We start from the raw sequence: 10,736 nt of genomic DNA, 5'->3' as shown, positions 1-10,736 counted from the left end.
TATAAATTAATGTGAGAAGGATTTTTGTATTGAAGGTATGTTATGTTATATAGTGAATAATTGATGTTGTTGTAAATGTTTAAAAATGAAGATGTAATATAAGCTGTTAAATATTTAGATGTCCCTGAAGATGGCTAGAAAGGCCGAAACGTTGGACTAATGAATAAATAAAGTGTTGAGACGGATTTGGATATAAAATTGATTTATTTAATAAATATTACCTTGTCTCAAAAAATGTTTGAAATAATATAATTAAAAATATCTACGTTTTAGGGCTTGGAAAGTTTCGTTCAGCGCCCGATGATTTGTTTTACTCTGATGGTACGCAAGTTTAATCTCCCGGTTTTCACATCCCTAATGGAATCCACCATCATTGTACAGCAAATAAATGTCCGACCCACTGCTACCTGTTTCGACCGCCAGGTTTCTTTCACTAATTTCTCAGACGCACATACTTTATGATCATAACTTTTGGGGAGCCCATCTTATACAACACCATGATTACTGTAAATCTTTTTTAGCGACACCCTTCTGCATTAAATACTGAGGATATTGCGTAAACCAGAAATTGTGTAATTGGTTTTGTTTTGATGTCCTGAATTCATACATCAGGAAAATTCTTTTAGACGAGCTATAGTACGAAAGAAAAAATTAAATATCTGCATGGACAAACTTAAATTGTCATATTGATATTTATATAATAAAATAAAATAATTCATATTAAAATAAAACAAAAATGGTTGAATATCTATAATTTATTTTTTGTTATTTATTTACTTAATGATATTTACAACTGTATAAAAAATACAACAAGTAAATTTGATCAAAATGAAATAATGATAATGATATGATACAGCATGTAGAGAAACTATCCAGTAGTAGAACTCTAAAAACATTTTACAATATCAGGTCACGAGGCCATCTTCTTTTCAGGCGTCTCGGAGGATTGCCAGGAATGGAAGAGGAAGCAAGGTTAGAAACTAGTCGGTTTGGGTGGTTAGGAAGTTTATAATGGAAGGAATGATATCGGATTCGGGCTAGATCGGTTACATATGGAACATGGGTTATCCATATGGTTAACCTTTGAATTAATTTTATTTTAGGTTCTTTTCTATGCCTAGAGAGGTTTAAATCTGTACTACTAAAGAGTGAAAAAAAAAAAACTTCTCTAATTTCTCCCTATTACGATCCCAACCATTTAAAAAAATATTTTATTCTCACTAGAACATTTTAGAGACTTTTTTACTTCTTTTTTTATGTAGTTTATCTATGCATAACTTCAAAATTAATTATAAAACCATTGAGAGTGTAGAATTTTAATTTTATACATAATGTTTTTCTTCCTTTATTCACTTCTTGCTTCTATAAAGTGGATGTAATTAATTCAGGAAAACTTAGAAGACCACGAAATTCAACAGACAATACCAAACTACTATAACTTCTTACCAGTTGAAGATAATTCAGAAAAAAAATTTAGACTTCTGAAGAAAATAAAACGTCTAAAGCTTTCAATCGATTTTTTTTTTTTTTTAATTGTTCCCAGAAATTTTTCAATTTTAGATGGCATATATCTCGAAAATTATAACAGATAGGAAAAGGATTAAATTATTCTAAAAGGAAATGATTTACTTTTTGATGGTAAATTTTTTTCTGTACGAAGCATCAATTTCGAGATATAATTAGATTCTCGAAATTTCCTAAGATAAATGTTTGCACACCCTCCTCCATGTCCCCTAAAACCCTTTCGTTGACTGGACTTTTGACCGTTGATTTAGAAACAGTTCATCCTGAACAAGTACTGAACATGACCCTCTATGGTCTGTTTATTATTTTGTTTCACAAACTAAATAAGTTATGTAACAGTTGAAAAGTTAAAAAAAAATTGATATATCCGCGGAACGAAGAATTTCACAAAAAAAAATTATCAGCCATTTTTTGTTGCTTTTGAGGCGTACAATTGTTTTATATAGTTCTGCCATTAATAGCAGAGTTACCGTGTACGAATTCCTCAGCCATGACGATATTGATAACGATTCCTTACATTTTTTCCAACTCAGCTTTACCTTTGGCTTTCTATGAATCATAATTACGTAAACAAAAAAAATAGTGTTTGAATTGATGGGAATAAGTTTCTCTAATTTTTGCTATTTGTATAATGAGTAATTATTATCTTGCTCTTGGTTTAGAATCAATACTATACTCCGACGCCACTAAGCAATAGATGCTCAAACGTTTGTATTTTTTTGTGTCTGCCTTAAGTTATTTTTTTTTTAACTTTAAGTTTCTACAAAAAATTAGTATACACTACAATAATCAGACCAATTTGGACATATGGAATTGAGCTCTGGGGCTCCACCAAACAATCAAATTCTTCCCGCATCCAATCGTTGCAATCCAAAATCCTACGTAAAATCCTTTATGCTCCTTATTACGTCACAAATAAACTCATTCACAAAGACCTTAACCTCCCATTCGTTACAGAATTAGCCCAAAACAGATATGCGTCTTTTCATTCCAAACTCCTTAACCATCCTAACCCATTAATTCTTAATCTTTCATCCTTAACAATCCCTGATGATCCTCCGAGGCGTCTGAAAAGAAGATGGCCACGAGACCTTCTAGTTTAAATTAATGTTTGAAGTACCACCAATGGGTGGTTCCTTCCCAAGATTTTCAAGTGTATATGAAACATACTACATATTTACCTATTGTATTATTTTGTACAGTTGTAAATTACAATAAATAAACAATAAAAAAAAAACTTTAAGTTTTCATATTGGAAACTTGTCTATCTGTCTTTTTGGCATATTCTTTTACTTCTGTAACAGGTGTGTGGCGTAGATTTATGAAATGTCTATGAAGATATCTGCCTATAAGAAAATCGCTTTAATTGATTATTTTGTTTTCTAGTTTCAAATAGAAGGCTCTAACCACTCTCTAATAAAGTCGTTAATTCAGACACATATTTCCAGATTTTATAGATGTAATATCAAAGAGCCATGTACAGTATTTTCGTATGTAATTAAAATAGTAGTATAGCCCTAGAAGGTTATAGGATTTCATTAATTGTATCCAGATTCATTCCTAAGGCGTGGAACTTACCAATAAATTTAAGTGAAAAATTATTCCAACGGTAATAAATAACCAATATAAATTATACATGGTTGCAATCTATTTAGCGTGTATTTGTCTTAATTTTCATGGATAATATAATGTAGTTCTATTAGCAAACAATTCGATAAAAGTATGAATTTTCTCAAAGGATTTGATCTGTATATCTAGTTAGATAATAATCACAGTTCATTTAATATTTTCTGTCCTTTTTCACTTTGCAATTTAATAGTTTGCAAGCGCCGTGTTCTAAGGTAACCGTGTGAGCTTTATACTATTACATTCCAGCCTAAAAGCCTCTCCAGTCACCATAAATCTGTAACAGCTTTTCATGGAATAAATATTGGTAACTATTTGGAATGAATAATAGTTATTCCAATTTTCATCCATTATCATTCTTTAATCCATTTTATATTTTGAATATTTATGCCAATATCTACATATATATATTATCAATTTCAAAAATATATATGTTTCCCGTAAAAGCTATTGAAATTTGGAGTTTTCAGGGGTATTGTTTGGTCAAGAAATGTTATTTAATTGTTTTTATTGAACTTTTTATTTTTTTATTTTTTTTATTTAATTTAAATTTTTCCTAAATATTTTCATTGAACTAAGTTTTTATTACTAAACAGAAATGTTTTGTGACAACAAGTAAAATTTATTCACTAAAAAAAATATCATTATTCAAAATCACCTGAGATTCGTTCCAAACAAGATGTTACCATGATGTGAATTGTTTTTTTAGCTACAATCATCTCCTACTGTAATAAACAAATTAAAACCATCTACTGAAATACAAAATTTTGTTGTGTTGCCTTTTATAAAATTATACTGCACTGGATAGAAATCGAGTTGGGAGGCATTTTGCAGAACAAAACTTATAATCAACTCGTTCTTTTTTTCGTTACTTTTTTGAAGAATATTTTTTGACAGATAATAAATAATAAATAAATAATGACCCGGAGATTTACTCAGAACAATACCTAATAAGAAAACTTTAGTAGGAAATTTATAAAAATTAAATTTAAAAATGTATAATCTCATGTATATTTTTATGAAATATATTTATCAACATATTACACTTTTTGTTTATGTTATAATCAACATTTTGAATTAGTCATATATTTGTAAAGCCATGTCACGTTTTGGTTGATGGAATAAAAGATAAAATTTTTTTTCTAAGAAACAGACCTAGATTGTTTTAAAGGCTTATAATAATGTGTGTGAGTTTTTTTTTTGTTTTTTTTTTTTACAAGAGTCTGTGGAAATCTTCAAAAGCGGATGCGTGGGTCAGAGAGAGAGGGAAAAGGCTAATAATTTTTTTAATAATTAATGAGTGATAGATATAAATTATGGTTACTAAAAAAATGTACTTTAATACTGTAATATTAATTGTAAAATGAAATTTTTATATGTTAATTAAACGAAATATATTATTAAATATTAATAAGAAGTAAATAATAAAAGGATCATTAAATAGTTCATTAACAAATTTCAGATGTAGCAACTCGAGGATAGGAAGAGTTAATCTGATTCGTCATTGAAGGTGAAAGAATAAATATATATGTATAAATCAAAAAGGGTCTGGAATGAATTTCCTTGACTTATTAAATAGTATAAGAAACTCTTATGAGTATGTTTTTAAATATTTATTAGAAAGATGAAACTACACTTACATGCCAAATTTTCTTGTATGTGGGAATTATTCTTGTTTTTTCTAATTAATAAACTTAAATAATCAAGAAGAATACATTGAAAAAACATAGTACAGAGGTCAGTGTGTAATTTAAGGAAGCCGTACCGTTAAAGATGACATAACATGTGAAGCGACACACGGAAGAAAGGTCCAGTCCTAGCAAACTGTTTCATAACAATACGGCCACTGGACACTCCTTTTGATGTAGCATATTGAAAACTGAGCTTACGTTCCCATTAGTTAGAGGAATCATCTCTCATCAATACCTTTCATTAGGAGGCAAAGCAAGTTTAGATAGGTCGCAAGTAACATGGGTCACACGGACAAGACCTCCATAGTACAAGTGCCCAGGAGGAGGAAAAAGGCAGTTATCTCACCCCAATTTTTGATTACTCCAATGAAAGCTATGTATAATTACTAGTCAAAATTTATCAGTCTGCCAAGTATAGGTAGGGGGAATAAAAAATGGCGGCTGTTTCAAAGCGATAAAAAAAACTAATTTTTCATTCAGAGCTCTATATCTTAAAAATTAGCAACAAAACAAGAAAACCTAAGAGAACATCATTTAAAGAAGAGTATATTTGCTAAAATATGAGCCCTAATAGAGTTATTTACGTTAAACATTTTTCGAAATATAGCTTTTTAAATAGTAACATTTCATAAAAATTTTATTTGCCAAATTTATATTCATATTTGAATATCATAAAAAATATTACCCCTGCGAAGATGAGTGTCATAAACTACTTTATAGTAAGTTAAATTTCCTTTATTTTGAGTGTTGGCAGACATACGTGCGTCTTATGGATCTAGTGATATATTTTTTCGAAAATCCAACATTTTAAACGAACAACTAGAAATTAACATTTTGTGAGTTTATTTTGTCAAATATCATAAAAACTACTACTCCTACAAAGTAAACATTATTAACTATTTTGTATTAAATTTAACTAACTTTAATTTCAGCGCTGGCAGACATTTGTACGTCCAATGGTTTTTGAAATGAAGTTTTTCATAAATCAAACTTACTGTCCGAACAACTATAAATTAATTTATTTTAGCAAATATCATGAAAACTGTTATTTCTATAAAGGTAAAGGTCATAAACTTCTTAATAGTCCATTAAACTAGCTTTAATTTGAGTGCTAATAGACATCTGTGCGTCAGATAGTTCCTGAGATATAGAATTCTCAAAATAAGTTAACTAACTACTAATCTTTCAGTAGATTTTTAAGAAATTTTGCTTTTTAAAAGGTATATCTCGAGAACTATTGGACGTAAATAGCTCTTTTAGGGCTTATATTTTAGCAAATTTACTCTTCTTTAAATGACGTTCTCTTTGGTTTTCTTGTGTTGTTCCTACTTTTTATAATATAGAGCTCCGAATGAAAATTTAATGTTTTTTTAAGGTTTTGAAACAGCCACAATTTTTTATTACCCCTACCAATACTTGGCAGACCCCTCAATTTTGACTAGTAATTATACCTAGTTTTCATTAAAGTAATCAAAAATTAGGGTGAGATAACTGCCTTTTTTTCTTCCCGGCTCTGGTACTAGCACAACTCCTCACGGAACATTGCAGTCCCCGAGCAAAGCTCCTCAAAAATGGGAATCACATTGGTTCCTCTTATTTATTGGTATTTTTGGAGCTGATTGGAGACAAGAGCCACAGCGCTAATTAATACAGGATTTGAGAGCATAATACCGAACGAGTTAAATTAAATAATAACTAGGGAGAACTAACAATGATAAAAGCCATTAAGTATGAGAGGGCGGAGATTGATGGTTCAATCCCGAGGTTCCCAATCTTTTTCGGTAGAGGCTCCCTAAAAAATCGAATTTTTTTCTGCGTCGCCCTTAATACATCAGATTTTTTTCTAAATTGTTTCTTTCTTAAAAAATTAAGAAACTTTCCTTTTTAAAAGCGATTACCCATTTAACATCGAAAAAAACAGATACTTACTATTTTCCTTGGGATAATATAAAATATCTAATTTCAATTGTTTCGGTAATATCCATATTAAGACTGGACAACCAACATGTGATTAGGTTAGTTGAAAAATAAATTAAACACGAATTTTAAATTCACAAACAATTTATGAAACGTCCATTGATGATTAACATTATTAAAATTATTAATGGGATGGATGGGCTTGATGTTCACTACACAACTTCTCAAATCATGGAATAAAATTGGATATGGCGACCCTCATTTCTTGTCTAACGTTAATTTTTAAGAGATATTTACTTTTTATTACCGCGACTGCTGAAAAACTAGCTTTGTACAAATAGGATGTTGCAAATGGAATTAATATTCATAGAGCTTTGCAGTGGATATTCGTCTTTTACTAATATCAAAAAATCAGAAAGTTCCATGCTACCAAATTATAATTTTAAAGTATTATCACAAGACAAGTTAATAAGAGATTCTTCTTCTAAACTAGTAAATTCTGATGGAACCTTGGCTCTAAATGGGTCTTGAATCCATGTATATTTATCATTATCTGCTTCAAAGTATTTTTCGAACTTTTTTATGAGCTCTATTAGGTGATGGATGGGTCCAATACCAAAATGGATTTTGTATTGCAAGACAAAGTAATTTCATTGGAGGTTACAAACTGGTGCAACTAGGGAAAACAATCACTGATACACTATTAATTTATTTTTATTTTCCATAGCTATAACGTTTTTTTGAACTATTGAATATTATTATTGCCGTCATAAGGGCACCGCGACGCACACTTCGGGAATCATTCCTTCAACCAATAGCAAGAAGAGATCCAACTGTTACCACTAGGCTGCCAGATAGAAGAGATATATAAGATGAAAGCTGAGATGAATATTCATAATGTACTTATATTTTAAAAAATTTTAACCTATGTATTGGTGAAATACAAAACAAAAATCATCTGTTTTGTTATTAATAGTTAAAAAATCAGTTCAGAGACATCCTTACTCAGAGAACACTGTTGTATAGAGACGTTTCAAAGGCAATATTTGGGTTTAACGTGGGGAGGTATTTTCTTACAAATAGGTAGAGTACTTAATGTTCAACTTACAGATCAGTATGATGATAAACTGCTTTTATTGCTTGATTTCTCTGGAGTTTTTTTTTCAGTGTCTCTTGGCCTAAAATCAGAAGTGTCTTAACACATTTTAAACATTATTCTATCTCCAATTAATAATTTATAAATGAAAAATATATAGGATAAATTTATCTCATCGGAAAGCATTTATATTCCTGGTAATACATCTTATTCATTATGTCACTTTAGTTTTTAAGTATAATCATCAACGCGGAAATTGTTTGGAATAAAAGGAATTCGATAAGTCGGTCAGCAGCACAATGAGTTCGCCCTCGCGGTTACAAATACCCTGAGAAATGAGCTTTAAGGAAATATTATGGCAAAGTATGAATATGGAAATAATCTTTTTCAGTATAGACTTTCTCCCCATTTAGTAATTATTTAGCATACTACCTGTCATCTGTAAAAATTAGTTATAATTTGTTTAATTAGTTATAATTTCTTTAATTTGTTAAAATTAGTTATACGCTGATATAAAAGTTGGATGACAAATTACATAAACCATCTAATTAGTTTATGCTAGGCATAATCGAATGTCGTAACATTCCATGTTCCTTTGAGTCAATTAGGCAGAAAAGTGATCAACCTTATATTCTAATAAAGTTAGGGAAAAGTATTATTCTTACTCCCTTTGGCCTTAGATTTTAGAATTCTAGGAAAACATTTGTGCGGGGTTTTTCAGGAGGAAATGTCAGTAACTAGCGGTCGGTTATAGTACAAGAGCCCAAGAGGAGAAAAAAGGCAGTTATCTCACCCCAATTTTTGATTATTTTAATGAAAACTATGTATAATTAATAGTCAAAACTGATGAGTCTGCCAAGTATAGGTAGAGGGAATAAAAAATGGCGGCTGTTTCAAAGCGATCAAAAAAAATAATTTTTCATTCGGAGCTCTATATCTTAAAAAGTAGAAACAACACAAGAAAACCTAATAGAACGTCATTTAAAGAAGAGTAAATTTTCTAAAATATGAGCACTAATAGAGTTATTTACGTTAAATATTCTTCGAGATATAGCTTTTTATAAAGCAACATTTAATTAAAATGTTACTAAAAAATCAGTAGTTTGTGAATTTATTTTGAAAAATTTATATCTCAAAAACCATTTGACGAACGGATGTCTATTAGCACTCAAATTAAAGCTAGTTTAATGAGCTATAAAGTAGTTCATGATGTTTATCTTCGTAATACTTTTCATGAAATTTGGTAATATATATTGATTTATAGTTGTTCGGACAAATTTTCATTCGCCAAATTCATATTCATATGTGAGTATCATGAAAACTACTACCTCTACTAAGATAAGTGTCATAAACTGCTTTATAATAAGTTAAATTTCCTTTATTTTGAGTGTTGGCAGACATATATGCGTTTTATGGATCTAGAGATATATTTTTTCGAAAATCCAACATTTTAAACGAACAACTAGAAATTTTGTGAGTTTATTTTGTCAAATATCATAAAAACTACTAATCCTACAAAGATAAACATTATTAACTATTTTATAGTAAATTTACCTAGCTTCAGTTTGAGTTCTGGCAGACATCTGTACGTTTAACGGTTTCTGAAATGAAGTTTTTCATAAATCAAACTTATTGTCCGACTAACTATAAACCAATTTATTTTAGCAAATATCACGTAAACTACTATTCCTACTAAGGTAAACGTCATAAACTTTTTTATAGTCCATTAAACTGGCTTTAATTTGTGTGCTAATAGATATCTGTACGTCACATAGTTCCTGAGATATAGAATTCTCAAAATAAATTAAACAACTAATAATCATTCAGTAGATTTTTAAGAAATTTTGCTTTTTAAAAAGCTATATCTCGAGAACCATTGGACGTAAATTGCTCTTTTAGGGCTAATATTTCAGCAAATTTACTCTTTCTTAAATAATGTTCTCTTAGATTTTCTAGTGTTGTTGGTAGTTCTTAAGATATAGAGCTCCGAATGAAAAATTAGTGTTTTTTTTAAGGTTTTGAAACAGCCGCCATTTTTTATTTCCCCTACCTATACTTGGCAGACTCATCAATTTTGACTTGTAATTATACATAGTTTTCATTAAAGTAATCAAAAATTGGGGTGAGATAACTGCCTTTTTTCTTCCCGGCTCTTGTACTATTATTAAACATTTAGTTGAGTGACGTTAACCTCTCAAGACAATAGGTCCATACTTCCAGTTTTCCAATTTCAACTAGATTGTGCTCCTTTTTTGATTTCGTACCCTTCCCTAACCTCCAACCAAACACATCCTTAGTCCTTTTTTTTATCATCGATTCCCAAAAAAATGTATAATTCTCTTATCGACCTCCTCAACAATAACCCTGAAAAAATTTGCCCTTAAATAATTTAATTTAATTATAATATAACTCTACATTCCCCAATATCATATACATGTTTATGCTACGTACTTATCATTTGAGCTATTTCTTCTCAGCAATTTTGGTAAGGAACGTTGAGTTTTTAATTTTGCAAACATAATACAACAAATTCACAATGTGGGGCTTACTTCCCCCTCCCCCTAGAAACATTAATGACGTTCTACTCTACGTTAGTCATATAGTTAACTGCAATGAGTGGCGTCACATAACGCAGAGGTGTTTCAGAAACTGGTTATTGAACGATAATTCATAACTTAAAGTTACTTGGTGAAATTCTATGTAGAATTTTAATATGTGCTAATTCTTGCAATATTTCCTGTTGATTCCTTCCTTCAATGGCTGCTTGGTCCGCTTTTTCATTACCCGAGTTCCGCAGTAGGTCAGAGGCTGCAGCATTTTTCATTCCTTCCTCCTCTACTCCTTTGAGTATATTCGAGTGTTATTCATTTTCAATTCCTTCC

General features: G+C 30.0%; 1 protein-coding gene across 1 annotated transcript in view; it reads left to right on the top strand.

Moving 5' to 3' along the window:
- LOC106690568 (MAGE-like protein 2) overlaps positions 1 to 10,736 on the top strand; it is a 23,928-nt gene that overhangs the window by 3,011 nt on the left and 10,181 nt on the right. The gene's annotated exons all lie outside the window — the stretch shown is intronic.

Source organism: Halyomorpha halys, unplaced genomic scaffold, assembly GCF_000696795.3.
Source record: "Halyomorpha halys isolate HHAL.00 unplaced genomic scaffold, Hhal_1.1 Scaffold1760.1, whole genome shotgun sequence".
In the NCBI taxonomy this organism is placed as follows: Eukaryota; Metazoa; Arthropoda; class Insecta; order Hemiptera; family Pentatomidae; genus Halyomorpha; species Halyomorpha halys.
This window is presented reverse-complemented; position numbering and strand designations above follow the sequence as displayed.